General features: G+C 47.3%; 2 long non-coding RNA genes across 2 annotated transcripts; one reads left to right on the forward strand and one right to left on the reverse strand.

The window, feature by feature from the left end:
* Window positions 1-214: 214 nt before the first annotated feature.
* On the forward strand, window positions 215-25,554 carry LOC125082019 (uncharacterized). Its single transcript, XR_007121859.1, has 3 exons — window positions 215-289; window positions 1,808-1,981; window positions 24,499-25,554. It is a non-coding gene; the product is annotated as an uncharacterized LOC125082019 (long non-coding RNA).
* On the reverse strand, window positions 3,643-5,168 carry LOC125082020 (uncharacterized). Its single transcript, XR_007121860.1, has 3 exons — window positions 4,967-5,168; window positions 4,477-4,544; window positions 3,643-3,940 (listed from the first exon to the last, which is right to left on the reverse strand). It is a non-coding gene; the product is annotated as an uncharacterized LOC125082020 (long non-coding RNA).
* Window positions 25,555-25,760: the final 206 nt, after the last annotated feature.

The following is a 25,760-nucleotide window of genomic DNA, read 5'->3' on the forward strand; positions in this document are numbered from 1 at the left end:
GAAGGGCTCCAGCTGGGGAAAGGCCAGAGCCAGAGCAGACCCTGCTGGGTGTGTGATCCGGGCATTCTGCAAATGTCTGTCACACAGAGGAAAAGTCCAAGATGGGTAAGAAGTGGCTTCCCCTCCTTTTCCCCCATGTAAGCCGTCTCTGAGCCTCTCCTTGCAGCCAGCCAGCCAGAGGTTCAAGAGCATATGCTGAAACTTGGCAGGTCTCGTGGAGCTGACAGTCTGGATGGGGAGACAGACTCGGCAGACAGAGCACCATATAAAGTTATCATCACAGATTCGGGTGAGCTCATGAAGGAGGGGCCGCATGACCATGGGAGAACGTCCTGGGGGCCTTCTTGAAATCATTTTTCAAGATGTGTTTCTCGAATGGATAATCCTGGGAGGTCAGAGAAGGTGTCTCTCAGGAGATAATTATGGTCAGATCTGGAGGATAAGAAGAAATTTGCTGAACAAAGAACTGAGTTGGTCTTGGGGTGAGGGGTGGTGTTGCAGGCAGGGGGAATGGGCTGTGCAAATGCAGGAACAACCTCCAGGAACTGATGGAGGACCAATGTGACTGCAGTGTGAAGGGTAAGGGAGGAGTCGGGTGGGAATGAAAAGGGAGAGGGGAGCAGGAGCCAGGCCAAAGGGTCCTTGTAAGTGATAATGGGTATATAATTTGTGGGGTCTGGTGCAAAATGAAAACAGGAAACCCCGTGTTCAAAAATCATTACGAATTTCAAGATTGTGACAGGAGAGCATTAAACCAAGTGTGGTACCCCGTGGCACTGCACAGATCATACACTTGTGATGTTGTTCCTGCCTGTGGACCATGGTAAGAAGGAAGGACTTCACTGAGGGCTGGAGGGAGCCACTGAAGGCTCTTGAGCTAGGGGTGATAAGCTCTGATTTGCATAAACTTTAGCTGCTTATACACCTGGGTGGTATGTGACCCTCTTCTCTGTACAGGTGGTCTGATTCATTTCCTGAAATGCTTTCCTCAGAAGGGCATTCTCCTGCTCAAGAACCTGCAATGGCTCCTACCCCCAATCAGATCCAGCCCAAACTCCCTACAAGATACTCAATGTCCTTCATAATCTGCCCTCCCACGATTTAGTTAACCTGTTGCCAACCCGGGCCGTGTGCTGAATCCCAGACACGGCTGAATCCCAGAGTTGATGAACTAACTCAAACACAAAGCAATTACAGGAGGGCAAGCCAGGACTAGAACCCAGGTCTCCTAACATTTTCCCACCCTGCCTTGGAGGAGTGTGAAGCCTCACAGTGTGCTCTGTAACCCATCCCACCAACTTAGCACAGACCTTGCATATAATAGCTGCTTGATACCTGCCCGTGGAGCCCATCTTTGCCAGGGTAATTGTGTTCCAGGGTCCAGGATGTAGTCGGAGTCCTTCCTGACTCCTCTTCTCCATCCCGGCTACCTCTAAGCATTCACCACTCCTCACCGCACCTCTCAGTGCCTGGTGGGCCAGGTCCTGCCCACAGACATGTCTCTGGCCCACAAAGCTTTTTATTTTATTTTATTTTTGAAAGGTTGTATTTATTTACTTGACTGAGAGAGAGCAAAAGCAGGGGAGGAGAAGAGGGAGAGGGAGAAGCTGACTCCCTGCTGAGCAGAGAGCTCAAAGCAGGCTCAAATCCAGGACCCCGGGATCATGACCTGAGCCTAAGGCAGAGGCTTAACCGACTGAACCACCCAGGAGCCCCTACACAGCTTTTAAAACCTTTTTAAATTTGTCGCTGATATTTAAAAATCAGGAAATTTCACAGGGAAATCTGCATTTTTGTTTCACCGTAGTCTCCAGCCTGGGTCTGGATTCCCCCAGGGTAGCTGCTCCCTTGTGAAGTCAGTCCTCCAATGAAGGGGTTCTGCCCTAAGCCCCCACTGGGCCTGTGGAATTTTCGACCTTGAAGAAAGAATGCCCTACTTTCCACCAAGAAGCAATCAGGATTCTGGAACCTGGCCAATCAGGTGAATAATGGAGGGGTGGGGCCAAGAAAAGTAAACCCCGCCCCCAGTCTCTGCCAAAGGGAAGAGGGATGCCCATGACCTGGTGTTGCTGGTGTGGGTGAGAGCCTGTACATAATGGGTGAACTGGTTTGCAATTAGGGAGTAATTTGTTATCAGTTAATTAATGCACAATAGAGAGCTAGGGGGCTGGGAGGAGAACAAGGGACGGAAGCTCAGAAAGGAACCTCAGGTCTCTTTCTGGAAAAATATTAAGAGGGCAATGAGGAATCCCCAGGGTAATTTTTGAAAACCTCTTTTATATTGTTGAAGGAGATGTAAATGTTCAGAAGCCCCTCTCAAAGTATTTGAGAAGCAGGTGGGTCTAACCAGGCTGCGGTGGTTGGGACTGGAAGGTATGGAGGGGGACTGAAACTAACCTGCTCTTACTTTGAGGGGCAAAATGCTTTTGGGTATTAGGAAATGTTCTTTGCAAAAATTAGAAACCTCCCTGGATCACCCTCAGCAAAAGGGACACTATTAGAAGGCCATCAGAAGTGGTATCAAGATTATAGAACTCTAGAAACAGCAGACTCATTGTTTTAGTCCAAATTGTTTTCTGGTTTCCAGACTTCCTTGTGATCAGCCTGTTGGTAAGAAGTACACACTTCCTGCATTCAAAGTGTGGTCGGTGGACCAGCAGTTTGGCATTTCCTAGGCACTTGTTGGAAACACAGAGTCTCAGGCCTCCCCTGAGACTTATTGAACCGGAATCTGTATTTCAAGAAGATTTTCAGGGAGATTCATGTTCACATTACAGTTTGGGTTTGTGGCCACAAGAATCAACTGGGTGCTGAGAAGGAGGATGGTTCATAAGCCTGAAGGTTCCTAGGCCTTCAAGAAGAGCTGTTGCCTTGGTGGTCTATAGGAGGTGGGTGTTTTCCAGGGTCCACTGGGGAGAGGTCAATAAAATAGGTGAACAGTCTTGAGCTGCTGCCGCCAATTTCTGCCCAGGTGCTAGTGGGGCAGGTGGGAGATGGGCCAAAGAAACCTAGTCCTGTGACTTGTCAAAGGAGGAAGCCACTTCGGACCCTAGAGAGGATGCCCTGTATGCTGCTGGGTTTCTACTTAGGGGGCTCTATTTCAAGGCACTCATATGCTTGGTGGAAGAAGTCAGAGGGTAGCTTGGGTTGATGTCAAAGCTGAGGACCTTCAACTGTCCTGCTTTGCTCTGCGCAAGCAGTTCCTAAAAGCTCCCCTTGGGCACAGAATGAGAGTACCAATATCGCCCTATGGGGAGTTTCAAAGCCCTTTAGCCTTTATCATATTCGATCTTCATAATGATCTCGCACAAAGGACCAAAAAGAAACAGCCAAGCATGGATGGCTTCTGCCTCTAAATCGGGTTGAATTCAACCCAGTGAGTGACTGTAACAGCTAAGTTTAGTGAGAGCTGCTACTTAACTTATACCTCCCTCTTGGTTTGTTAAAGTTCTGTTCTCAAATTAGAAGTGCTGTTGAGTTAGGAGGCTGGGTCAGGGGTGAGCTCATCCTTTCACATTATGAAGTTGTTCATTTAAAGTATGCCCATGTTAGAGCTCTCTGTAAGAAGCAAGCCTCTATCCAAGCTTGTTCATTACTTGGTGGGGTGTGAGTTTCCTTTTCAAGGCCAACATATTATTGGAGTAAGGCAGTTCCTACTTCTTCTACTTATTTCTGTCATGAGAGACAGACGTGAGGTGTCACTTGGCACCTCGAGGCAGCTCACAAAATTACAGACAGACAGATTGGAGAAGGAAGTTGTCAGTCTCTATGGGGCTCACCTTAGGTCTCCAAAACTTACTAAATGATATTACAAGCAAGGCTTGGCAAGTAGGGAGGGAGTCCAGCCAGAGAGGGCAGATAGAAGCAGGGGGACATGGATGCACACAGGATGGAAATGGAGACGTGATAACAGGTGGTGGTGATGACAGAGCTGAGATCCCTGGAAAAAGAATGAACAGTCCTAGTTAGCATTGTAGAACACTGCTGAGAGCGTGGTCCTCCTTTATCCTTGGCAGCTCTGAGTGGTTAGATAGAATTATACCCATTTTACAGATAAGGATCCTAAGGTCTAGCAAGGTCATGGAGCAACACATAACCAAGCCATGTTTCTCGCACCAGGGCTTAGTGGGTGTACAGCGGATGTTTGTGGAATACAAGTAGAGACTGTGCATTTGAAGCACGTTTTAAATGACAAGAAATGGATATTTTTGTGTAGTCTTAAGTATCTCCCCACAAGGTGCTTGCTAATTACAAAGGGGCCCTTTACAACAGAGAAAGTTGGCAGAAGCCTTAACCAAGTGATTGACGTTAACATCATCAGTAATAATCATGTTGACAGAATGTAGCCCCTGAATGATGTACTAAGAAGAGTACAACATTGCTTGGTGGTATTCTTGCCAAAAATGCATAATCTTTATCTAATCACGAGAAAACATCAGACATCCAAATTGAGGGATATTTTGTAAAATGACTTACCAGCACTCTTCAGTGTCTGGGTTATAAGTGAAAAGAGAGCTTGAGGAACCGTCACAGACTGGAGGAGACTAAAAAGACATGAGTAAATGCAATGTGGGATTCTGACTTAGCTTCAAAGGAAAATTGGCAAAATTCAAACAAGGTCTGTATGTTAGTTAGTAGTATTATTATATTAGTATTGATTTCCTGGTTCTGATCATCGTATTACAGTTGTGTAAGATGTTAATATTCCGGGAAGCTAGGTGAGGGTTACAGAAGGTGAAGATTTTAGTAGAACTCTGAACTTGTTTTTGCAAACTTCTGTAAGTCTAATTTCATGATAAAACACTTTATGAATTTGATGATAAATAAATTATATCTCAATTTTTAAAACACTACAAATCTTGACAAAGTAAAGCATGAATATGTAGCTTCTTCAGATGATAAAGTCTCCTCTACCAGTGCTTATTTTTTCTCTTCTGATTTGAGATGGCATTTAGAATCTCTGTACCTTTTACATATTCTCTGCTCAAAAGTCACGTCTTCCAAGGTCTTCTCGATCTCCACAGCTAGGAGTTATATCTTCTTCCCCTGAACTCCAGTGATACTTTATCTGCCCTTTATTAGGGTATTTATCATCTCCATGATGGACAGTTATGGTATTTTCCACCTAGTCCTCTTGCCTGGCTCTTCTTTCCCCTTCTGATTCCAACCACGACTTTCTGACAGGAGCTGCCATGGTTTTGTTTTTGTTTTTGTTTTTGTTTTTTTGGAGCTGCCATGTTTTTACAGACCCATCCCCAGCCACAGTTGATTGGTCCAGGGGTGGACATGTGACTCAGTTGGGCCAATCAGACACTTTCTTGGACCCCTCCCTCCCACCTCCGGAACTGAGAAGTTAATTGGTCTGTCTGTGGAGGCTGGTGTTGGGAGTTACGAAACGTGGAAGCTGTTAGCCGTCACCTTCTCTGCTACATAGGGGGATCCCTGTCTGCCACTAGCGAGGGAAGACAAATAACACAGAGAGCCCAGAGATTGAGATCGAGAGAGACCGTTTCTGCTCGTTTTTGGAGTTTTCTCTTCTTAACAGGTGTAGGTTGGTCGGTTGACCCTACTGTCTACTACATAATCCCCAGAATCCAATCTCCCAACAAAATCTCCTCCCAATAAATCTTTATTAAAGTAGCCAGGGTAGTTTTATGTAGCTCTCAATCTGAAGACACTCAAAGAATATAGCTACTCTGAATTATTCCCCTAAATGTTTTCTTTCTCCCACTCATCTGGAGATTGCCAAATGCCCACTGAGATACAGTTTTTACTGGCCTGCAGCTAGGGAAAAAACTAGAAGTGGTGAGTTATAAAGGTAATTGTTTTTAATTGCTAAATTCTGAGATTAGTCCTTATTAAATTTTATGGTGACAGTAGAAAGCAATGCTTTATTTTTCCTTTTCTTTGGTGCTCGTTGACAAATAACAAATGTTGCCTCATTTCGGGAGAACACTTCACTGGGATGTCAAATCCCAGAGTCTGGGAAGCACTGGTCAGGTAATGACTCCTCTGGGCCAGAGCCCTCGCCTAGCTTTCCCAGCAGGCTCCTGATACTCTAGGGCAGGGCATACCTTGGAAAGGAGTGAAATGAGCTAATGGGTTTAGAGAGCTGCTCTGATCTCCTGCCTGTCACAAAGGGGGATGATCTGATTCAGAACTGTTATAGCTTGTTTGTTCACTTCATTCTTTTATGATTTTCAATCAGGCCAGATTTCTTTATCTATTTGCAAAATTCCCCCCTCGTCCCATCTGACCTTTCCTTTCCATTGGACCTCAGGTTAATTTTCTCTTTTATCCTTATGTCCAATGAAGGGCAGCTTGACTGGGAGGAGGGATGGCAACTCTCCTCTCAGAACGTGGAGGGTCAGCTCACCGTGGTGGGGAGGGAGCATGGGAAGGGGAGTCAGATAGCATTGCAGTCCAACTCTGCTTTCCCTGCTGGCTGGTTGCTAACTCCCAGGCAACTCGCTTTCTTTCTCCAAGCCTCAGTTTTCCCATCTGTAAAATGGGGGTGCTGTCTAGCCTACCTCTGCATGGGGCTCTTATGAGGGGCTGAGTAAGGCTTTGGCAGCAATTTGGAAACTTGAAGCAGGGAGAGACGGGGCCAGGAGTTGTTTTACAGGGGCAGTTGGGAGTATTTGAGTAGAAAATGATGAAATTTTTGAAATGGAAAGGTAGGGAGGTCACTAAGTACTTCCTAGCTATTCTTGGTTATATCTCTTACTTGTGGGTGACCTCACCTTTCTGTGCCTCAGGTTCCTTGTCTGGAGAGAGCCAGGTCCCACAGTGAGTATGTCGCACTGGGCACTGAATGGCACAGAGAGCTGCTTAGGGAGAGAGAGGCGCTCCAGGTGGAGGGGTCTGAAACAAAGGCTTGGAATTAGGAATTACTGTGGTTTGCATGAGAAACACTGGTCTCACGTGATGTGTTTCCTGGGTATGATGATAATGCTTCTCTATCATGTCTAGAAGGAAACAAGATAATGCAGGAAGAGCCCTCGGCACAGACTGATACACAGTAAACTCAGACACGGTGCTTGTCCTTGCTGCTGGTGTTTTATCCATGAAGGAAACAGACTCTCTGAGAGGTGATGTGGCTGGCCTAGTCACACAGTTCTTGGAGTCAGGCAGAATTTGAATCCACATCTTGACTCTAGAGGCCAGGCTCTGAACAACTGTGTTCCATACAGTCACCCCTTTGTGGGCCTCTGCTTCTGACCCCAGCTGCCTGCCTGACTCAGCAACTGTGGGTGGCCTTGCTCCTGTGCGTGGGCAGCAGAGCCCATAAGAAGCTTCGCAGTTCCTTGAAAACCAAATATGGCCAGATCGGGCCCTCTGAGGCCCGACCCCCAGGCTGGGCTTGCTCCTGCCTGCTCATCTGGGCCGTGGAGCCCTATTCTCGATACAACCTCTTGGCTCTGCCCCAGAGGACTCTGGGAGAGCCTCTGTTCAGATCCCCTTCTTTGTGGGATCTTGTTGAGCAAGTTACTGAAGGAGAACATGTGAGACCAGTGTCTCATCCATGCTACAGTAATTGCTAACTCCAAGCCTTTGCTCATGAAGTCCCCTCTACCTGAGCCAGCTTACCAGCTCTTGTGTATTCTTTGGTGCCCAGTGTGAGGTATCCGGAAGAGATACTTCTGGACTGTGTGGCCTGGAGCCACACATCACACCCATCCACACATCCATCCGTCCATCCATCTATCCATCCATCCATCCATCCATCCATCCATCCATCTCTGCCTCCCTCCCTCCCTCCCTCCCTTCCCTTTGTCCTTCCTTCTTTCCTTCCTTCCATCCTTCTGACCTGTGTAGTCACTTTATGTGCCAGTCTCTCCTTGCAGACTAGAAGCTTCTTGAGGATTGCAGACCAGGCACTAGAAGATAATTATTCAACCACTATCCATGGCCCAAAGCTTATCTTCACTATGGTCCTGGTGAAGCTATTATTATCACCTCCATCTCACGTTGGGAAGACTGACACTGAGAGAGGGAAGTCCCAAGGATGCCCAGCAGAGAGGAGCAGAGCTGAGACTTTTCCCTCATCTGTTGGACTCCAGAGGCAGTAGGACCCAACTCCTAATGGAGGGACAGATCATGATGAAGGTCAGGCCCTTGGGGGGAGGACTGGGACCACTTCTTCAGTTCTTTGTTTTTTTAATAACATTGTAAAAAAAGATGTTATTTATTTGACACAGAGATACAGAGAGAGCACAAGCAGAGGGAGCAATAGGCAGAGGGAGAGGGAGAAGCAGGCTTCCTGCTGAGCAAGGAGCCTGATGTAGAACTCGAACCCAGGACCCTGGAGTCATGACCTGAGCCAAAGGCAGATGCTTAAGCGACTGAGCCACCCAGGTGTCCTTCTCCTTCAGTTCTTAGCTTCTGAGTAGTCAGTCACCTTAACCCAGAGCCTTTCTGAGACAGCAGTCCCTCACTTTCCCTCCTCCAGCCCCTCTGTGACTGGAGCTGACACTTAACAGAGTGGCTAGAGAGGATTAATTCTTTCCCCGGGCTCCCCTTTCTGAGCCTTTGAGAGGGTCTGTCCCATCTCATAACCTGCAAAGTCCTTCTCAAGGTCACTGGCATCCTCACCTCAGCCCCACAGGGGATAGCAGAGCAGGGAGGATCTTCCCTATGGTTCAATTGGGGGAACTGAGGCCCTTGCACTGGTCACATGCCACATCAGGGGGTGGCCTGGCTTCAAGGAGCAGAGCATGGAATTAGCTGCTAGATCTTTCTTGAAGCCATGGTATGAAGTGTTTAGAGTACAGCAGATCCCAGCTCTGCTCCTCGCTAGCTGTGCAGCCTTGGGAGAGTGACTTAACCTTTCTGAACCTCTTCTCCTCCGACAAATGGGGACAGTGCTAGGACCCATTTGAGAGGTGGTGGGGGGGTGAGATAAAATAATGCTTGAGAAGCACTTAGCACAGTGCCTGGAACACAGTGGGTGCTCAGACAATGAATTATTATTGTGCTAAGTGCTTAACATAGAACATCAGACCAGGCCAAGGCTAATTTACTAACATTCCTTTATTGCTACTGTGTGCCAAGCTCATCCAGCAGGACACCATCCCTATAGCTTGGTGCCATTTTACAGATGAGGTAACTGAGATTCAGAGAGGGAAAGTGACTTGCCCTCACTCCCTTTCCAGTCAGAGGAAGAGACTGGGTCTGGACTCAGATCTGTGTCCATACCCTCAGCTCTGGTCTGCTCTGCTGGATTCTCCAACCTTACCATCCTAAGGCCCAGAGAGGTCAAGGGATTTACTCGGGGCTCCACAGCAGCTGGGAGCAAGTCAGACTGCACTGCAGAGGGCTCTTCCATTCTGGCAGCTCTGCACAGGTCTGGATAATTCTCCAGTTTTAAATTAAGATGGGAGCTGACTGACACAGTCACAGTCCTCAAAAGCGTTCCAGAGTCTGGCCCATGGTCTCAGGCCAGCCAGCAGATCTCAGCTTCCCTAGACACCCCCCTCAGCACCCCATTCCACCCCGTGACCACCCCTTCCCCACCTCCAGCTTTCTGCACGCTCTCCCTTGTTTTCAATCCGCTGAACCTTCTGCCAAAGAAAACTCTTCGATGCCCGCAAACCAGCCTTCCAGGGAGGAGGCCGGCCTGGAATGTCGGAGGGGGGTCACCAAGCTGTTTGTGAGCGGGCTAGCAGAGAAATGTGAGCAGCTACCTTTTTTGGGGAAAGTCAGAACTCCTGTGGGAAAGGATCCAGGCTTAGGCCTCAGTTTCCCCACGATCACCACCACAGCATTTATGGGGCTAAGAGTAACTCTGGCTGTTGATTCAGCAGGTCTTGGGGGACTGCTGGGTGCCAGGCACTGAGCTGGCCACTTGGGACCCAGCCGGGATAGCATTGAGCCTGTGCTCAGGGGCTGACTTTTCAGCAAAAGGCAGTCAGTCCCTCAGCAAGTCTCCTGATGAGTGAGAGTCAGCTGCCCCCGGCCCACAATCCCTGATCAGCACTCTTGGGGCTGGGCGGGTTTTTGGAACTCAGAATTTTGGGGGCTTTAAAAGGTGACTCAGTGGGGACTGGACCCACCCACCTCCAGTCAAATCTATGAATATTGATGTAGTGAGAAGTGTGAGTATTGAGTAAGTGGGATTTATAAAGGTCCTGCCCAGGCCCCAGTCCATTCAGGTTGGGTTTTACCTCCACATGCGTTTTTTTCAAATACACGGAAAAGCCCTTGGTTATCTGGGCTTTGTGGACTGTTAGAGTTGAGGACAAGGAACTGAAGCCCTGATTCACCTCCCCATTTCCTCTGACAGGAAAACTGAGACACAGGCCAGCGGAGTCACACACCCAAGGCCCTGGTTGGTAGGATTGCAGGAGTCCAAACTCAGAGCTTGTCATGGGCAGGGCCCCTGGCTGGGGGAGAAGTAGGGGCTGAGTAGAGAAGGCTCCTGAGCCAAACCTTGGCAGCCCATCAGCCAGTTCTGCCAGGAAGGAGTTAAGAGCACCCTGGGTCTCGGCCAGGCCTCCGCACGCATGGGGCTCCTCCTCACACTGCCTGCCTGTCTGGGGCCTGTTTACCAGGCGGCTCTTGCATCACCGGCTTCGACGGTGCAGTGCAAACACACTCACATTCTTAGGTCATGAGAAATGCACAATTGTGATGACATCATGCCCAGAGAGAAGATTCGCGCCAGCCTCCCTCCTGCCCACAGTCAGAGCTGTTTAATTAGTACTCTTAACTAGAGTTCTTGTCTTCTTGTAAAATCCAACTGGAGAAACTTATGGATGGGGGGTAACGGGGGGTTGGAGTGTGTGTGTGTGTGTGTGTGTGTGTGTGTGTGTGTGTGTGTGTTTTAAGGGCTAAAAATAGCCTATCTGGGACTCCTTTTGGGGTATTTGTGAGTATCAGTGCACCACTGTTTATATTAAATCTATGTCACACTGGACATTTTTGTCTGAATTTGGCTTGGAGACAGGATGAGAGAAACCATCCATGTCCTTTTGTTCCCTGTAGTTTTTCCTTTTGGGAGGGAGACATGTAGGCCAAGTAAAAGGGCCCTTGGAGAAGATTTAGACCAATGCCCATTATAAAACCAAGGAAAGGGAGGCCCAGAGAGGAGAGGGCCTTGCCTGAGGTCACACAGCAGACACTCCAAATTCCCACACCACGCATGCGCATTTGGCAATACTGCCCTCAGTCCCCACTTCAGCTTTGTGAGTTGGATTTTCAGGGTGTTGGGAAGAGAGATGCTTCTAGTTAGAGCTTCCTAGGTATCTTTTGCGATCAGAGTGGAGGCAGTGGTGGTGGTGGTGGATATGGAAGTGGCCGGGGAGCAGAGGAGAGAGATTGGGACCACAGGAGACCTCAACCTCACTCCCCTGCACACCCCGCCCTGCAGAGGAGCTTAGCCCAGGCCATCCCAGGCTTCCTTTATCTCCCCCTTTCTCAGAAGTGCCACCCCCTCTGGCCTCCTTCTATGATGACTGAAGACTTACTTCCCACCAAGGGGTGCTGGATTTATAACAAATGAAAATAGAAGACACCCCACTGAATTTGACTTTCAGATAAACAACAAAAAATGTTTTCGTATAAATATGTCTCGTGCAATATTCAGGCATCTGACAACCTCAATCCCTTTCATCTTTATCATTCCCATTGTGGCAGATACAGTGTCTCCCTGTCAGCCTTCCATCTCCTTCCTCGTTAACTGAACCCTGATGTTGTCTGGGTGGCAGTGTGTCCCAGGCAATGAGTCAATCATGATTAGTCTAAGCTCGTCATGACAATCTTGTTCTCCTGTGCCTTCCCAGACTCCCTTGCAGTCAGGAATGACCTGGTGGCTTTAAAAAAATGTCTGTAAATTTTTTGACACCCTTCCTTTGAAAAGGTGGAAACTCATCCCCACAACCTTGAATGTAGGCTAGACTTAGTGACTCATTTCAAAGAGTAGCTTCTGAGGGTAGGTCATAAAAACCATTGTCGCTTCTGCCTAACTTTTGTAGATTACTCACTGTGGAGGAAACTGGTGACCATATCGTGAGGACACTCAACAGGCCTGTGGAGAGCCCACGTGGGAGGAGCTAAGTCCTCCCGCTAGTAGCCAGCACCAACATGCCAGGCATGTGAGTGAGACAACCTTAAAAGTGGCTTTAGCTCCAGTCAAGCCTTTGAATGATTGCAGCGTGGGCCACCATTTTGACTGCAGCATGAGCCAGAGATATCTTTGCATGAGTCATATTTTTTTAAGATTTTGGGTTTTTTTGGGCACCTGGGTGGCTCAGTGGGTTAAAGTCTCTGCCTTCGGCTCAGGTCATGATCTCAGGGTCCTGGGATCGAGTCCCGCATCGGGCTCTCTGCTTGGCAGGGAACCTGCTTCTTCCTCTCTCTCTCTGCCTGCCTACTTGTGATCTCGCTCTGTCAAATAAATAAAATCTTTATTTTTTTTTTTTTTTTTTTTTTTTTTTTTTAAAGATTCTATTTATTTATTTGACAGAGAGAGATCACAAGTAGACAGAGAGGCAGGCAGAGAGAGAGAGAGAGAGAGAGAGAGGGAAGCAGGCTCCCTGCTGAGCAGAGAGCCCGATGCGGGACTCGATCCCAGGACCCTGAGATCACGACCTGAGCCGAAGGCAGCGGCTCAACCCACTGAGCCACCCAGGCGCCCATCAAATAAATAAAATCTTTAAAAAAAAAAAAAAAAGAGTTGCATACTCTACTGACTGAGCCAGCAAGGCGTTCCTGTAGTAATCATATTTTTAATTTTCTCTATTTTACGATGTTTAAGTGTCTTAGGAGAGCCTTGCTGGCTGGGGAAAGACTGTCCCTCCCGGTTAGGGCTAGCTAATTCCTAGAGACAGTGAACAAGCTGTTGGTGAACTCACCTTTCATATACAAACAGACTAATTAATTCTGGGTCCTTACCCCCAGCCATCTCCTTATCTAACTCACACACCAAGCCAATATTTCCCTTGACCTAGATCATTCTAGTGCCAAGTACTAGGCATCTAGGGACAGCCCCTGTGCCCTAAAGTCCGATGGAATTATCTAGACTATCCAAACATTACCCTGCCCTGCCCTACTTTTCCCACAGAAAACCCAATGAAGGTTGTGGCCTTGGCCTTCTCTTGCTTCTTTTTGTCTTCTGGCTGACAGTGATGCTTTCTGTGTGGCATGCGGTGCCTCTTGTCTCTTGGAAGATGGTGAGTAGTGGTAAACTTTGCTTTTGGTGGCATTGGACTTTCCATGTTGTCATGTAGTCATCTTTTTTTTTTTTTTTAAGATTTTATTTATTTATTTGAGGCAGAGAGGCAGGCGGGGTGGGGGGAAGCAGGCTCCCTGCTGAGCAGAGAGCCCGATTCGGGGCTCAATCCCAGAACCCTGGGATCATGACCTGAGCCGAAGGTAGAGGCTTTAACCCACTGAGCCACCCAGGCGCCACATCATGTAGTCATCTTGATAAATTAAGACTCAGACACAAATCACCCCTGAGAGATCCTGACCCAGAGCCACCTAACTACGCTATCTCTAGCTGACCCACAGTAACCCAGAGATAGTAAAATGTTTATTGCTGTGTTAAGCAACTGGGTTTTGGGTAATTTGTTTCCCAACAATGTGTAACTAACACGAATGGTCATGTGACCTAGTTTTGAGTAGAACAATATAAGGGAAACTCTGCTGGGGTGCTTCCAGGAAGCTTTCTTCATAAAAGGATCAGAAAGGAGAAGAGAGCTGAGGGGTATCACCCTCCTTGAACAAGGATGATACTTCAAGAAGTGACTGCCATCTGGGGACCTGGAGGCACTGAAAATAAGGATACAGGAGTGAAAAAGTAGAAAGCACCTCTTTTATTTATTTTTACTTATTTTAAATTTGATTATTTTTATTTTTATTAAGATTTTTTAATTTATATATTTGACACAGAGAGACAGGGAGAGAGGGAATACAAGCAGGGAGAATGGGAGAGAGAGAAGCAGGCTTCTCGCAGAGCAAGGATCCTGCTGTGGGGCTCGATTCCATGACCCTGAGATCATGACCTGAGCTGAAGATAGACGCTTAATGACTGAGCCACTCAGGCACCCCTATTTTTACTTATTTTTTAAAAAGACTTATTTATTGGGGCATCTGGGTGGTTCAGTCAGTTAGACATCTGCCTTCGGCTCAGGTCATGATCCCAGGGCCCTGGGATCGAGCCGTGCATTGGGCTCCCTGCTCAATGGAGCCTGCTTCTTCCTCTCCCTCTGCTGCTCCCCCTACTTTGTTCTTTCTCTGTCAAATAAAGAAATACAATCTCAAAAGAAGAGAAATATTTATTTATTTATTTTGGAGAGAGAGAGTGCATGCATGCATGAGTTGGGGCAGGAGCAGAGGGCAAGAAACCCAAGCAGGCCCCGTGCTGACTATGAAACCCAACGTGGGGCTTGATTTCAGGATCCTGAGATCGTGATCTGAACAGAAATTAAGAGTCAACTGTTCAACGGACTGAGCCACCCATGTGCCCCACACTTGTGTCTTTTATAACATCATTAAGCAGGTGGACTAATTCGGTGACCACCTGTGTCAGTTTTGTCGCCAAGCAAACACTCAGTGTGCTTATGGTTTAAGCTACTGTATCCTGCAACTTGCCGCTTCACGTGTTCCTAACCAATACAATCAGCGTGCACAATAGCATCTCACTGAACTGGAGTAACTTGTGCAATGACTTCATTTATCTACAATCTGAAATGAAGCTGAAAGGCCAACTGAACACCAAAACCAATCGCACCATGTCCATAACAAACACCTTTCTCTTAGGCAAGTGGTCCCTGGCCTTTACTCACAGCCTTTTAGCTTTTACTTTAGACACAATTCTAACGAGCATTCCTAAGGTGTCTTCCCAGACAGAGTTGCCTAGAAATCAACTTTAGTTCAACAATCAGTCATTTGCTATTGACTATTTGCTATTGTTGCCTAGAAATCAAATTTAGTTCAATAATCAGTCATTTGCTATTGTACAAAGCACTGTGGGAGGCCCCGCTTATCTGTAAGTGAGTTTTAAGAGAAAGAGAGCAAATTGATCCAATTGGCCAAGCAACATGGGCTGTAAAGTGGGGAAAGAGCAAGCCCGGAAAAAGGAAAAGAGGAAAGTTGCTAGTGAATGCCAGTTTATTCAGAAAAATATATATTTCAGAGTATTTTTTCATGGAAAATTCTATCAACAGGACAAATCTAACTCTTCTTAATTGTTGCTAGTACTGGTTTCTAAAATACCCAAAATACTTGTATGCTTCAACTTCCTGAATCTTTTAGTTTTCACCAGTAAAATATGTGCCAGGCCTGGATCTGAGTTCAGAAGAGATGCAGGAGGTGGCAATTCATAGCTAACGTGATGCACTGTTATTTCACCTGTATAGATGGGAATACCATGGCCCAAAAACAGCCCAGAGTGATGCAGCGAGCTAGTGGCAGAGAGAGGACTAGAATGCAGAACTCTGAACTTTCCCTTTTTCCAGCAGGGAGGGACGGAACACCAGTCCCCTCAAACCACCACCCAAACATTTCCTCTCCTGACAAGGAGGGGTCTTCACCCAGTGCTGCCAGCTTCCCCGACCCTGGGTCAGGAAGCTCTGCCTGCCCAGAATTTCCTGTGTGTGGGAAAGAAACAGAATGAGCAGATAAATCCTCCGATGCTTATTTTCAAGTGTTTGAGGTCCTCTTCCTGGCCTCGATGCCCTGGCCAAGAGGACCAATCCATTGACATGTGTTTTGTGTGTTTCTAAAAGTAATTTAGAAGGATTACTGTGCACCCATGAAGCATAAGTCTAGACAGGATAGTGGAGGAGGGTATGGGTCATTGTTCCTATGCTTGGGGGGCTGCCTTGGTTTGGGTTCCCCCAGAAGCAGACCCTAAGACAACTAAGTTTCAGTCATCTTTCTGAGAAGTGAATTCCTGCAGGGGGGTGGGGAAGTGAGACAGGGAATGGAAGTCAGCCAGTAAGGGAAGCATTGTCAAGGTATTACTGGGTTGGACAACCAGACCTCAGCCCTCCTAGGGACCTCCGACAGTGTCGGAGCATACCTCAGTCATCCCAACCAACTGGGGGTGTCTATCCACCAATTTTCTTTCTTTAAAAATTTTATTTATTTATTCGATGGAGACAAAGAGCACAAGCAGGGAGAGCAGCAGTCAGAGGGACAAGCAGACCCCCAGTGAGTGGGGGTCGATCCCGGGATTCTGGGATTGTGACCCGAGCCGAAGGCAGACGCTTAACCGACTGAGCCACCCAGGTGCGCTATCTACCGATTTTCCACCCTTCAATGGTCCAGGACTCTTCTGGGGGTGCCATGTCTCAGCACTAACAGCTTGCTCACGCTTAGGCAGAAGTGCACATCTGAGGCTAGACTCACGCTGTCAGGCAGTTATAGGATTCATAGCAGCTGTGGTGGGGAGAGGTGTTTGTCAGTGGCACACGGGCAGTGTCTGTTCCAGGAGTTGACTGCTAATTGGTTTTACATTCACAGGAAAAGGTGGACACAGGCCCAAGAGATGTGTGTCTCCCTCCCTGTGGGAGGATGTGAAGGGTGTGTACACCACAATCACGGGGGCTTTTTCCTCCATCACCCCTTTCTTCTCGTTGAAGAGCCACTTTCCTCTTTGACACTCTGCTAGACCACATTTCCCAGCCTTCCTTGTAGTTAGAAGTGTGCTTGCTGATCCCAGATAATGAAGAAGGCTTTTTTTTTTTAAATTTTTTATTTTTTTTGCCCACGTCTGGAGGAGGCACACAGCCCAAAGGGGAGGGCTGTGTGCCTCCTCCAGACGTGGGCAAAAAAAACCCAAAACCAAAACCCAAACCCTCCCCATATTGGGCTTTTTCTTACTTTAACTGCATGGGCAAAGGCCAAGGGGCTGGAAAGAGGAACCCAAAGCAAGTTAGTGCTCCTGGAGGTAACAAGCAAGGAAGAGTGGTGTGAGAGGAAGGTGCATGATCCTGACACAAGATTCGTGGAGTTGTGGGAGGTAGTTGAGGGATTTGGGCCAGATGCAGCCTTGGCACCCTCCCCCGTCTCCCTGAGGCAAAGCATCAGTTTAAGAAACCAGACTGTAACCAGGAGGGGCTGAACCTAGAATGTGCAGCTTGGATAGTCATGTAGTCGTGGAGTGCAGTGGGCCCCACGCCTGGAGTCCTGCGTCCCAGAGTCCCAGGGTCCCTTGCTGTTCCCAGTGGAGGAGGGGCTTTGCTGTGTCCTGGTCATAGCCCAGCCTCACCTGATTCCCAGGTCACCCAGCCTGAATCTGGTAAAGACTTGAAATCAGGTGGCCTAGACCCTTTCTTGGGCTGAGTTCCTCTCATCCTACACAAATGTCTCTCCAATATAGAGCCACAGGCTCTTCTTGTGGGCTAGCCTGGGAACCTTACCCCCACTGTTTTGTTAAACGTCAAGTAATGGACTTAACTAATGAAGTGTTGGGGCCAGAGCTGCTTGCCTGACCTCTGGGTCTACTTTAGCCTGCCCCACCCCCTCCCCGGGAGCAGTGTCCTCTCGGGAAATGCAGCTGACCCAGCTGCATCCGTGGGAAGGCCTGGCCCCCCGCACCTCACCCTCCTAGCCCTGCAGAGGCCTCAGGAAATGACCCTCTTAGCAGCCACGAGCTGCGAGCCAGAGGACAATGACAGAGGGACGGAAGCCTGTTTGTCTCAACTAACTTGTCCCCTTGGCTGGATGCCAGCTGCTGGAAACACAAAGCTGAAGATTCAGTGGGAAAATATATTTTAAAGAAAAACAAACAACCCTGTGGGCTTTAGTCAACTTCTGAGGCTCTGAAGGGTTTTGTTTTCTCTAATTGCATGTGTGTATTTGTGTGTGTGTGAATTTAAAATGTAGATAAGGTCAGAGAATCAAAGAATCTACGGTTTGGAAGAGCAGCGGTCCCACCCAAGCTGCAGGCCCCGCTGTGGTATCTGTCTTTCTGTGGCTGGGCCCCGCCTCTCCACACCGCTGTTAATCACATCACTGGCTCTGGCCACAGTCCCCACCCCACCTCCACGTACCACCTAGAGGCCTAAGAGCTTTTCTCAAATCTGAAACAGGTCACCCCTTCCAGGCCAGCTCTGTCCTTGTTCAAATGCCTTCAAGGGGCTCCCTGAGCACCCTCTCTGAAACAGCATCCCTCAGATCTTCTCTCTTAAACACTCCTCAGTGCACTTAACCCCACCTGGACTGGTCTGGCTTGTTTACATGTGCCCTGTGCATAGTAGGTACTCAGTAAACGTTTGTTGATTGACTGAATATTTTTCAGCAGTAGTTGCATTCACATCAGAGTTAGCTCTGAGAATCTGGTTTTTACTGAATTGCAACACACGTCATTATTGGTTACAAACCGTGTGCTAGGGCCAGGAGGTCAATCAGTCAGTCAGGAGCTCCACTCATTTGCTCATTCATTTGGAGGGTAGAACCCTGAGTAGGTGGTGATTGGGTCCTGGGGGAGGGGGACAGTGCGGAGAACAGCAGGAAAGCTTTGTGGCAGAGGGAATTTGAGGTGGGTTTTCCATCAAAAGAGAAGCCAGATGGGACGGAGGACTGTCCAACTTGAAAGAACTGTCTGGCTTGGAAAGTGCGAACATGAATATGTTTAGAAAAGGAAGAGAGCCATGGAGTATGGAATTTAATTTATTCCCACTTGGGACTGCCAGGGCAGACAGAGATGTGGTTTTATCTGGGGCTGCAGTGGGGACACTCCATTTTGTTTGCAGAAGCAATGGAGGGATGAATGTGAATGGCTGAGGTGCGGTGGGAGCGAAGCTGTTCAGTCTGGGTTTTCGTTTAGGGACAACGAAGTCAAAGAAAAGTAATGATTTTGAGAAGCCTGTTTTAAGATCCTGGGTATCCCTGGCTCCAGAATTCAGTCTCCAATGATGCCGACTACCACGAGAAGGTTCTGGAAAATACAGTTGCCTGGAACCCAGCCTGGGAGAGTCTGATTCTGGGAGAGGCCCTCTCCCAGGAGTTGGGGCCTGGGCACCTGCATTTTTACAACCTTTCCAAACATTCTCATCATTTGCTGGGTTTGGTGACCATGGAGGCCCTGAGAAGCAAAGGAGGCCAGACAGGAGCAGAGGCAAAACGGGCATTTATTTGAACCAGGTCCATGTGGCCCTTCATGCTGACTGGCTTCATCTGCAGCCTCCCACTGGACTAGCTCCTTTCTCCAGTTTTCTTTTCCCCTGGATGTAAGCAAGCATCTGGGCCACGGCGGAGGCTCCCGGCCCGGTTCTCCCTTCCCCTCCCCACCCCCAGCCTCAAAGGTCAGGTACCTCCCAGCCTCCGGCAGGCATGTCCATTTATGGCTCTGTTGTTCCAAAATGTGGCCAAATTTATAAACTCCCCCTTCCTGGAGACACGAAACAATTTGCGCAGAGTACAGTGCGGGGGCAGAGCTGGGAGCTTCGTCCGGGGCCTGGACTTCAGCCCGGCAGCCCGGGCCCAAGCCCAGCGAGCTCTGGTGTTGGATGGGCCCCATTCCCTCCCTGGGCCTCAGTTTCTCCACCTACAGAGCAGAGGAACAGGACTAGATCATTCCTGAAGTCCTTCTTAAGTTTAGACACATCCAATTTATTGCTTACAAATGCCAATTTCCTAAATCCATGGGCCCAGTCATTGTAAAAGGGCTGGCAGATGGACTGCAGACTTCTATGCTCTTTTGCATAGCTTCTTTTTTTCCTTGAAGGCTTGCTTGTTTTTTGTTTTGTTGTTTTTTGTTGTTTTTTTTTTTTTAATTAGAAAAATTACCCAAGGTATCAATTTCCATGGTAAAATTAAAGTCCCCCTCACTTGCTCCCCATTCTTATGCTCCTCCCCAGAAATATCGATTGTCAGAAGTTTGGAGTGGTGGGCGCCTGGGTGGCTCAGTTGGTTAAGCTCCTGCCTTTGGCTCAGGTCATAATCCTAGAGTCCTAGGATCAAGTCCCACATCAGGCTTCAGCTCTGCAGGGCATCTGTTTCTCCCTCTGACCTTCTCCCCTCTTATCCTCTCTCTGTCTCTCTCTCTCTCAAATAAATAAATAAAATCTTAAAAAAAAAGTTTGGAATGGTGCTTTGAAGACAGGAGTTGCTCCCTTTATTTATACATGTATTTGTGTTCATATGGGAGGGTTTTCATAGGATTTATTTCCTACCTACATGAAAATTGCATAGATGGGCATCTCACTCTTTTTTTCTTAATGTCTTATATCCCTCTTGCTATATCAGCTTCTTTTTTAAAACAGTTTGATTGAGGTATAATTCACATACTATAAAATTCATATGTTGTGAGGGTATAGGTCAATGACTTGTGAATATCTATTGCCATGCCATTTGGTAATAAGCTCTCTGTCACTGGAGGTATTCAAGGGGAGCCTGGCCAGCCATTTGGCAGGGACTATCAAGGAGCTCTCAAAATCTGATAGGAAACTGGGCTATGTGTCTCCAGAGCAGCAGTTTGGCTAAGGGGTTAGAACATTTCCACACACTCCCTACCCCTCAACAAGTGCCCTTAGGCCCATTTGCCAGCCCATTGCTCAGCCACAGGCAACCACTGATCTTTCTGTCTCCATAGATTTGCTTCTTCTGGACATTTCCTATAAATGGAATCATACAATCTGTTCTTTTACATCTGACTCCTTCACTTAGCATAACTATTTAGAGGTTTTCTTGCTAATATTCTATTTTCTAGATATGCTACATCTTGTTTAATTGTTTGCCAGTTGGTGGACCCTAAGAGCGTGTCCAGTTTGGGGTTACTGGGAATGATATTGCTGTGAATGTTTACCTACAAGTCTTTGTGTGTTCTCTTGGGCGGATAACCTCAATCCTAACCCTTTAAACTGCTGTGGTATCCTCCACTAGAAGGATGCACTTGGATGTAACCAGTCCTCTGTTAATGGACATTTATTATTTTTTTTTATTTTTTTAAAGATTTTATTTATTTGAGAGAGAGGGATATCACAGGTAGGCAGAGAGGCAGACAGAGAGAGGGGGGATGCAGGTTCCCCGCTGAGCAGAGATCCCGATGTGGGGCTCGATCCCAGGACCCTGAGATCATGACCTGAGCCGAAGGCAGAGGCCCAACCCACTGAGCCACCCAGGCACCCCTATTAATGGACCTTTAGATTGTTTTCGAGGTTTTATGCTCATAAACCTGCTGTTCAGAACTTCTTCACCCATCCATCTTTAGGTGTGTGTGAAAGAAGAGAAATGGCTGGGTCACAGAGTGTGTATGTTTTACATTTGTTGAACTGTTGCCAAATCATCCTCCATGACACTCCTACCTTCTCTTCAAAGGAACAGAGAGAATGGTGAGAAAGAGAATCTGCTACAAAAATATCGCCTGCCCACTGGACTGGGTGATGGTTGATGGTTGGGGGTTGAGGTACTGGACAAGGAGGAGAAGGGCCACTCCTGGATAAAAATCCCCAAGGTAGGGCAGTTACAAGATACCTGAGGTCAAGCTGGAGAAAGCAGAGCCTGGTAGAGGGACTAGAACCCTTCCTCCCAAAGCCTGTCCTTTGCAAGTGTTAAGTAATGAGCTCTCTTGTCACTGGAGGCATGCAAGTGGAGCCTGGCTAGCATTTGGCAGGGGCTATCAAGGAGCTTGCACGATTTGATGGGAAACTAGGCTATGTGGCTCCTGAGCAGCAGTTAGGCTAAGGGGTTAAGAATGTGGGCTTAGGGGGCGCCTTGGTGGCTCAGTCAGTTAAGCATGGCACCTTTGGTTTCAGCTCAGGTCATGATCTCAGGGTTGTGGGATTGAGCCCAGCACTGGGCTCCACGGCTCTGCCCAGAGTCTGCTTGAGATCCTCTCCCTCTCCCTCTGCCCCTCCCCACTCTCAGGTGCGCGGGGTGCGCTCTCTCTCCCTAAAATAAATAAATAAATCTAAAAAAAAAAAAAAAAAGAATGTAGGCCTAGGCTTAGCTGGCAGGGGCCCTAGTTCAAACCCCAGCTCTGCCATTTTCTCTTCCCTCCAGCTCCAGGTAACCAAGATTCTGACTCCCATCATCACAGATTTATCTTTTCCATTCTAGAACTTCATACAAATGTCATCACACAGAACATTCTCCTGTATCTGGCTTATTTCATTCAACCTTATGTTCATGAATTCCTGAGTTCTTTTTAAATCTCTCTCCACCCAGTAGGAGACATTTATCAACATTCGGTCTTTCATTAATTTCTTCCATCACTGAGTCACTCATTCAACAAATTTTTCTTGAGCCCTTACTGTGTGGGGCGGGCTGGCCAAACACAGTAACCTATGGCAAAGACTGGTGAACTCTGAGTCTCCCAGGATGTTCTGGTTCCAAACTATTTTGGCTCCAAATACGATGGTGACAGCCCTACTCTAAACTACCCCAGTATCTGGTAGAATCCCCGAGAAGCCACACAGCTCAGTGGCGTGGGGCTCAGACTCTCGGATCCATACACCGTGTACTTAGTAGGTGCTTAGTAAACAATGGCTATGACTATTTCTTTGGCACAGAAGCACAGTAAGGAGCAGAGCCCTCCCCTTTGCCTAATCCTTCACTGCCCCTAAAAGCTAGGTGCCATTACAATCTATATTTTACCAATGAGGAAAGGATGCTCAGAGAGGTGAGGTAACTCTTCTGAGGTTGCACAGCTATTGAGTGGCTGAGCTGGAAATCAAACCTAGACTTGCTGAGTGTCAAGTTTGAGCTTCACCTCTGCTATGGGGAATCAGCTGATGCCTCCTCGCCCTTTCTTTAAGCCAGAATCTCTCTGGACAAAGGTTGTGCACTTTGCCATTTCTTGTTGTCTTTCTTCCACTTGGGAAGGGGATGGGGGTCAACCCAGGATGTTTTCCTGGCTTTGGATTTTGTCTGTTTCAGCTTAAAATCATAGTAGAGGGGGTGGGGAGAAACACAACTCACCAGGACCAGCTCGTGCCCCTGTCCAGAGCCCCGGGGCTGCCTTCTAGATGGTCTCACTGCAATTTGTCCACGTCTGTCCTGCTTCCTGGGGACTGTCCATCTTTGGGCCCTCCCGGACCCTTACTCTAAGGTTCTATCATGTGATCCCTAATGGCAGCATTTTCCTAAGTGACATGAGATTATACATCTGGGCTAGTTGTTACCAATGCCCTGACTCACCAGGCTCAGCTTGTTCCGGGGAGTGAATGAGCCTTTCATTTTAACTGCTGGCTTTTAAGGGACCAGGCACCCATTTTTTCCAACCATGTAAAATCTATTAGAGAAGGAAAAATGTGGTTCAAAGAAGTAGTGAAGTTTTCTCCATGGGAGCACATTTTCCAGAGAAGAAAATATGTCAATCTTATGATATACTTGAGCAGCTTTCAAAAAACTTTTTTTTCAGCACATGAACCCTTTTGCAGAGGTTACTGAAGCTGGAGCTCAGTGTACAAATGCTAAAAGTGGAGCTTCTGTGACAGGAGGAGGAGGGGTGGGGTGGCCGAGTGGCGCAGGTCCCCTCCCACTCCCTCACCACTCCACTCCTTTGTGAAACTTGCCACTGGGTGGGGAACCCCGTTTGAGAACCTCTGAGAGCACCCTGGCCCAGCAGTTGAACCCTGGGTCTGAGCCCCAGAGTCATCCTTTACTAGTGTGTGACCTCAGAAAAGGCTTCTCCGGACTCAGTTTTCCCATCTGGGAAATAGCCGAGTTGTGACTAAATAAATATAAACTGCTTCCTAGTTCCAAGATTCCGCGTTACTGGGGAAAGTTTAATTGAAGCCGTAAAGTGTTGGAAATATGGGCTTTTGTAAAAAAGAAACAAAATTCTCTTCTTTGAGGACATCTGGTAACAAACTAAAGGCTATAACAGTGCTTTCTAAGTAGATGTACTGTGGGCCTCCTTGCATGAATTGATAGAAAAAAACCAAGAGGTTCATTTACTTCATTATTAGAAAGCAAGTGAAGTCAAATCAGTATGCTGTACAGCTTAAATTTGTAGAGTGTTGTATGTCAATTACAGCTCCATAAAACTGGAAAAAAATGGGGATAATATTAAAGTGTTGAAAAAAATACTACCCAGAAAAATCACTCCCATAAAGCAATGCAAAAAGTCACTATCATATTACCATATGTGGCAAGGGGAACACTCCAGAAAAAAATAAAAAAAAGAAGAAGAAGAAAGTAGGCTATCTGTGTAATTGATTTGTCAGTAACCCTTTCTCTCATGCTCATTATATGAAATGTACTGAGTAACGAAAAGTACTTAGTAACAAAAGCCAAATGATATGAATATAGGCAGTTACTGAACATTAATGTCGACAGTTTTTTCAAAAAATCAAACATGCACATGCAGCTGGGATGCCCAACTGTTCCGCTTTGGTTAGATGGAGTGGTTTCTTGGGACACAGGGCTCTTAGTGCTAACACCAGAAAAATCTCAGGCAAACTGGGAGGAGCTGGTCACTCACCTGACCTATAAGCTGTTCGCACGTGCTAGACAGTCTTCTAAACATTTTTCACATATTAACTTTTTCAACCTGCATTGCAACCCTTTAATGGAAGTACTATTATGATCTCTATTTTCTAGGTCCGCAGGAGGAAACTAAAGCTCCAAGAGGTGAGTGGCTTTTCCAAGGCCACACAATTGGTTGGAAGCAGAACCAGGATGAAAACCCGCCCAATATGGCTCAGAAGGCCTGGAACTGTTAAAGGTCACACCTTCTTGCTCCTGAATTGTGTCTTTGGAGAATCACAGAGCTCTGGCCAGTGTGTGACCAAGACCAGCCAGGCACTCAGGAGACCCAGGCCTGGCTCTCTGTGTAGGTTTTTTTTTTTTTTTTTTTTAATTTGACAGAGAGGGAGAGAGAGAGAGAACAAGTAGGCAGAGCAGCAGGCAAACGGAGAGGGAGAATCAGGCTCCCCACTGAGCAGGGAGCCCAATTCGGGGCTCGATCCCCGGACCCCGGACTCATGACCTGAGCTGAAGGCAGATGCTGCACTGACTGAGCCACCCAGGCGCTCCTCTCTGTGTAATATGGAGGAACTACAGGCTTCTTTGGATGCCGTCTTCCAGCTCAGTGAAATAAGGGGGCTGGTCTGGAATAATTTTTTTAAGCAGTGCAACTTGCCAGACAGTTGAGACCCCAATATATAAAACAGACCATACTCACAAAATTTACGTTGTCAGCATTTAGCTGGAAATTCTTCTTGCTGTACAGAATTTCGGAGACTCTGCTCCATAGCCTGAGGCTTCCAGAAGCAGAGTATGAAAACGTGTGGTTTAATTGTTCTCTAAGGACTTTTGGGGCTTTAAAATTAAATCCAACATTTAATTCAAACATTTCGTTTGTTCATCCCACAAAAATGTTTGAACTGCGTAAGATTTGCCAGGCACTGGTCCAGGCACTGGGGCATCGGAGATGAGCTAGACCAGGATCTCTCCAACCTCGGCACTATTGTTGCTTGGGGCCAGATGATTCTTTGTCTTGTGTTGGGCCTCGCAGAATGTTTAGCAGTATTCCTGGTCTCTATTCACTAGATGCCAGTAGCTCCTGCCCAGTGTGAGAGCCCCGAATGTCTTCAGATGTTGCCAAATTGACCTTGGCGGGCAAAAATCCACCCTGGTTAAGAATTACTGAGCTAAACTTATAAAGATCTCTCATCTCATGAGCTTATGTTCCCTGGGGAGAGACAGACAAGAAACATTTATTTATTTATTTTTTATTTTTTTAATGTTTTTTTAATTTTGTATTTTTTTATAAACATATAATATATTTTTATCCCCAGGGGTACAGGTCTGTGAATCGCCAGGTATACACACTTCACAGCATTCACCATAGCACATACCCT

Source organism: Lutra lutra, chromosome 12, assembly GCF_902655055.1.
Source record: "Lutra lutra chromosome 12, mLutLut1.2, whole genome shotgun sequence".
In the NCBI taxonomy this organism is placed as follows: Eukaryota; Metazoa; Chordata; class Mammalia; order Carnivora; family Mustelidae; genus Lutra; species Lutra lutra.